Consider the following 6,000-nt stretch of genomic DNA (forward strand, 5'->3'; position numbering starts at 1 on the left):
CGTGGACAAGAATGGCTCCTCGTGTACTTCTGTCTTCCGATGTCAGCTGACCGAACAACTGTCACTGATTGGACTTGCCGAGCTCTCACATACCCCACATTGTTTTTTTTCCCAAGACATACGGGTTTAAAAGTCAGAATTGCTGAGCTTCCACAAACCGCACTTTGTTTTTCTTTGTAAGAAATGGGGTGTAAAGTTGTCGGACTGGCTTCCTAGAATAGTGCAAATTGCATGCTAAAAAATCAAAGAGCAATCCTTATTAAATGGCATGGGATAACCAAATTTCCCCTGGATGCATTAGTAGTAAAAGAGGGGACATCTGGCGGCAACTCTCCGTTGGTCGCCGACAGGGCTATTGCACCTGACATTTCTTTCCGAACTTGCTCCTGAATGTTGTCCCGAACTCTCAGGCCCGGTCTGTTCGGGCCGCCGACATTCCGATCTCCCCGCATGTAAACCAAAATTCCATGCCGCGCTAGAATATTCGGCACAGTTCCAAGCCAACCTCGACACAATGAACTCAACTAATATGATGTGTGCCCAGAATTTGATTAGACTTCAGTCTGCAATGCACATTGAAAAAGATACGTAATCGACGCCATAGTATTTGTCCGTGCAACATCAGGAGGAGGGTGCTCCCCTCTATTTATTAATGTTACATGGCTTCTGCAGCATGTGGAGATGTTCAATGGCAACTCGGACAGTTATGGGAGTTAGGGACGTTTTGTTTCTGAAAGGCTAGTTTCCCTTTATTAGAGTAGAAAAAAGTTCGACAATCTGTGCCACCCTTGCGGTCACTATTGCATTGACTAACACAGATGAACATTATTAAGTGCGAGGGCTTTATTATAAAGTGGTGCAGTGATTTCATATATTAGTATGGGTTTATTTGTAAGTGATGGTTATGTTTGTAAAAGCAGGACTTATTGAACATAGATAAAAAGGAATATCTCCATTGTAGAGACACTGGTTTTAATAATGCCAGGTGCTGACCGACCGCGGGAATTGTTTTTTTTTTCATTCGCTCCACTTCTTATTGTTCCACGCCGATTTTAACCCCGTACCCCTCGGGTAATTGGGACCAGCAGGAGCTGGTTAGCCGGTACCACGGCGCAAGGCTACCAGTGCAATTTCCCGAACCTCCCTAACCAATTTTTTGCATAAGGCTTTGAGGATTTTTGGTGAGATAGGTGGAAAAGTACTGCTGCTAAAACGTTTAGCATAATTCAAGCTTTTGTCTTCTCGAGAATCATTTACGTCAACCCTCTGTCTTCTTCTCGGCAAAGAGATTATAAAAATGCTTTACATAATGATTAGAAAGGTGGTTGAGCAGGCTACTGGTCTGTTTCTTTTTGCGTCGACTGAGAGGCTGCTTAGCACGGGGCTCCACAACACGGTGGAAGAGCTGATAGAGGGCCACCTTTCTAACCATGAGCCCCAAATGGGCAGAACTGTGTAGGTCGCCGCATCTTGAACCAGATTTTCTGGACAGCACTAAATGATACTCCGCTTGATATACTCCCGCACTCTTGGTGACAGGAACTAACGATGCTCCCTTTGCTTAGAAATACGAACCCCTCACGGGACGAGGGTCGCCGAGAAGCACGGGCTCAAGTGCTCAACATGACCATCCGTAAGGATCATGCAGTCCTCCAGGTCGCTGCGGCCCGGTGAGCAGGCGCCACCGCCCCATCAGGCGGAGCTCTTTCAATAAATGTTATTTCTCTCTTTCTCCCTCTCCCGACATAGAGGGCAGTAGTGCGCCATCATCGTGGCTACCTCCAGAAACAACCTCCATGCGTGTGCCCCACTCAAGGCCTTAAACATGATGGCAGCAGAAGAGGCAGTCATGAGCTTGGCTCTCATACAACCTTGGTTCGGAAAATAGTAACCGATTCCCAACAAGCCTACCGGAATTACCTGGCGGGTTGGGTGTCAAGACGCACACTGCATGTGCTAAAAACCTACTCCCCAAACGGTTCCATTCATATCGTCTGGACACCCGCCGCTCACGCTTTCATGGAGAAGCAAGAATACGCCCACCAACAAGCCTGCGCTTTTACCACAGTGGTATAGAGCTGCGCGAGGGCAGACTTCCACTTGTCTCGTTTAGGGACATAAACCAGCATTATCGCCTTCAAAGCTTTAGCCCTGAGCACCCTCCTCTTCTACCGTCAACTACCCCACAAGAGCGATAGGAGATGCTGCTGTCCAGCCCCTGTCGGCCTACCCAGCTTCAGTGGGTAGAGGGAGCACAGGCGGAGCAGACAGCATATGGGTTCAAGTGAAGAAGGAACCACTCCCCTGAGCGGCACTTTGGAGAGTTCAAAAATCAAAGTAGAAGTACTTCCTCTTCTTGCTACTCCTCTCCTCGCTCCTCCTCCTTCATCTCCTCCTCGCTCTCCTCCTCCTTCTTTTTCTTCTTCTTCTTCTTCTTCTTATTCTTTGTTTTTTCCGTTCCCTTTTTATTTTTTTATTTTTTTTCATTTCCTTTTTGTTTTTCTATTTCATGTTCTTTTCCTTTTTCATTTCCTTTCCCTTTTTCTTCTTCTTTTTCTTCTTCCTTGTCGGGTATCGCTGGGTAGCAGCGCAGCGCAAGAGAGAAAGTACCAGCGTGGGAGGCTTTCAGAATCGAACTGCCTGTGCTGTGCTGGCGCACGAAGCATGCGCCCCTCGGCTCTTTATTCTCGTCTTTGTAGCCGGGGCCAAGGCGCCGGATAAGCGCGCCAACCAGAGGGCGCTACAGGGCCCCCCGCACAGACGGAATGTCGAACGTGACGCGACGGCGAGGCAGGCGGGCGTTGGTTTTGGGGGCGAGCAGTGGAGTGTTTAGGCCTGCGATGTCTGCGCGGAGTTCGTTGGGTGGCGTCTCGAGGTAGGCCGGTTTGAGACAGTCCAACGAGACTTCTTCGCGGCCATTCAAGAGGATGGTGGCGGACTTCTGGGTCTTGTTAATGACACGGTACGGCCCATCGTAGGAAGGGGTACGAGGCGCCTTTACAGCATCCCGCCAAAGGAAAACGTGTGACGAAGACGCCAGGTCGGGATGCACAAAGGTCGGACCGGTCGCAGGTGCTGCATGCAGCCATGCAGGCATTGTAGGTACTCAAGCGGCTGGGGCGAGGAGGCCGTAGGGACGAACAAATCGCCAGGAAGCCGCAGGGATGCGCCGTAGACAAGTTCAGCAGTTGAACAGCAGAGGTCGCGACGAAGGACGGCACGCAGGCCAAGAAGCACTACAGGCAGGTGATCAACCCGGTGCTCTCTATCCAAGCGCGCAGTGAGAGCACTTTTTAGCTGGCGATGGAGCCGCTCAACGATGCTGTTGGCACAGGGATGGTATGCCGTGGTGCGGCAGTGTTTAGTGCCAAGGAAGCGGCTGAGGGAAGTCAACAGGGTACATTCAAACTGCCTGCCTCGATCCGTGGTAACAATGCCGGGGCAGCCGAAACGGCAAACCCATGTCAAAACGAAGGCTTTTGCGACCGTTTCTGCCGTGATGTCCGGAATTGGTACGGCTTCGGGCCAACGGGTGAAGCGGTCACTCATTGTGAGAAAGTACTGGTAGTCACGGGAGGGAGGAAATGGTCCGACCAAATCGAGATGCACGTGGTCAAAGCGATAGCTAGGTGGCAAAAAAGGCTGCGTTGGGTCGTCATATGGCGGGTCACCTTGGCTGTCTGACAAGCGAGGCACAAACGGGCCCACTGGCGGACATGAGCGTTGATGCTCGGCCAGACATACTGCTGTGTGATGGGGCGCTGCGTGGCTCGGATGCTGGGGTGGCAGATATCGTGGAGCGAGTGAAACACAGCACGACGAAAGGCACCCGGAAAGAAGGGTCGAGGCGCCGCCGCTGACATTTCACACCACAGTGAGCCAGGCACGAACGGATGAGGCACAAGTTGTAGACGAAGGCAACCCGGGTGGTCCCGCAGTGCTTGCAGCTCAGGGTCTTCAATCTGCGCTTGAGCTAGGCGTTCCCAGTTCACAGCAGACGCAGCACTGCCGATGGAGGTAATGCGTGAAAGCGCGTCAGCAGCATCGTTGTCGGTACCTTTGATGTGCCGAATGTCCGTCGTGAATTCCGAAATATAGGCGAGCTGACGGAGTTCCCGTGCGACGTACGTGGAGGAGTTTGCACGGAAAACGTACGCCAGAGGCTTATGGTCCGTAAGAACGTGAAAGGACTGGCCCTGCAAAAACTGCCGGAAGTGGTGGATGGTGGCGTAAATGGCGAGCAGCTCACGACCAAAAACGCTGTAGCGCGTCTCGGCAGGTTGGAGCTTCAGAGAGAAGAAACCCAGCGGGTGCCACTCGGAATCGATTCTCTGCTAGAGAACAGCGCCGCTTGCAACGCTGGATGCATCCACCATGATGCGAGTGGAGACGTCGGTTCTCGGGTGAATGAGAAGCACCGAATTAGCGACGGCTTGCTTAGCAGCGTTGAAAGCGGCTTGAGCTTCGGGAGACCAGGAAATCGCGGATGAGGAACTCTTGGTTGTGCGAAGAAGCTCAGTCAGTGGATGCAGAAGTTTGGCGCAGTAGGGTATAAAGAATCGCGAGAAATTCACCAGGCCCAGGAACTCACGAAGCTGGCGGAGGCTGGTAGGTTCGGGGAAATCTTTCACGGCTTGAACGTGAGAGGGTAAAGGGCGAATTCCCTGCTCCGAAATGTGATGGCCCAGGAACTCGAGCTCGGACGTCCTGAAGCCGCATTTCTGGGCGTTGGCGACCAGGCCAATTTGTTGAAGGCGTTCAAAGAGTTCTCGGAGGTGACGCTCGTGATCTTGTGGAGTGGGACTCGCGACAAGGACGTCGTCAATGTAGGCGAATACAGTCGGAAGGCCGCGTGTCACCTCGGCAATGAACCTTTGAAATGTTTGAGCTGCGTTGCGTAGCCCCAAGGGCATGCGCACATACTCAAACAAGCCGAAGGGTGTAGTGATGGCCGTCTTCGGGATATCGGCCGGCTCGACGGGGATTTGGTGATATGCCTTGACAAGGTCCACTTTGCTAAAGATGGTGCACCCTTCCAAGTGGCTTGTGAAATCCTGGATGTTGGGTAGGGTATAGCTGTCGTGGACAGTCTGAGCGTTGAGCGCCCGGTAATCGCCGCATGGACGCCAGTCTCCACTTTTCTTACGAACCATATGCAGTGGAGACCCCTTGGCTGCTGGACGATGGGCGGATAATACCGAGTTCCAGCATGTGCTCGAATTCGCGTTTAGCCGTCGCCAGACGCTCACCGAAGAGGTGGCGCGGCCGAGCTGCGACTGGACCACGTGTGACGATGTGGTGGGTAACGCTGTGCTTGTGCGGCTGGTTTAAGTTGCAGGGTGTCGTAACCTCAGGGAAGTCTTCGAGGATTCTTGCGTACGGCGACGAGGGAAGCAGCGTGCAGATGCCAGTTGGAGGGATAGTAGACAGTACGCCAAGAATGGAAAGGCGCGTCTTGCTGTCAATCAGGCGATGTTGACGCATGCTGACGTCTAGGTCAAAATGGGTCAGGAAATCGGAGCCGAGGATGGGCTGATTGACGTCGGCTACTACGGAGACCAACCGGAAGGCACGCCGCAAACCAAGGTCGAGGGTGAGGGACCGCAGACCATACGTGGCGATAGATGTAGAGTTGGCTGCACGAAGCGTAGGTCCAGGTGACTTAGAAGTACGCTCATCCTTGGTGGCTGGTAATACACTGACCTCATCACCCGTGTCTACAAGGAAACGCAAACCAGAAATGCGATCCGTGACCAGGAAAAGGCGGCCGGGTTGTAAGGTGAGGTCACATGCCGCCATCAGTGATCTCGCGTCGCATTTCCCGACCAGCTGTATGGGGAAGTGCAGTGACGGGCGTGGTGCTGGAAAGTGCGATGGTACCAGCAGATAGACGAGATTCGAGTCCTGCGCGAGCAAGAACCTAAAGGGGAAGACGAACGACGGCTAGGACGTGCGGAGGAGCCGCATCGGCGATCAGAGGAAGTCCTAAGCGCTTCAATA

The sequence above is a fragment of the Haemaphysalis longicornis genome, unplaced genomic scaffold (genome assembly GCF_048455015.1).
Source record: "Haemaphysalis longicornis isolate Haplotype H1 unplaced genomic scaffold, Haemaphysalis longicornis Haplotype H1 scaffold_8, whole genome shotgun sequence".
Taxonomy (NCBI): domain Eukaryota; kingdom Metazoa; phylum Arthropoda; class Arachnida; order Ixodida; family Ixodidae; genus Haemaphysalis; species Haemaphysalis longicornis.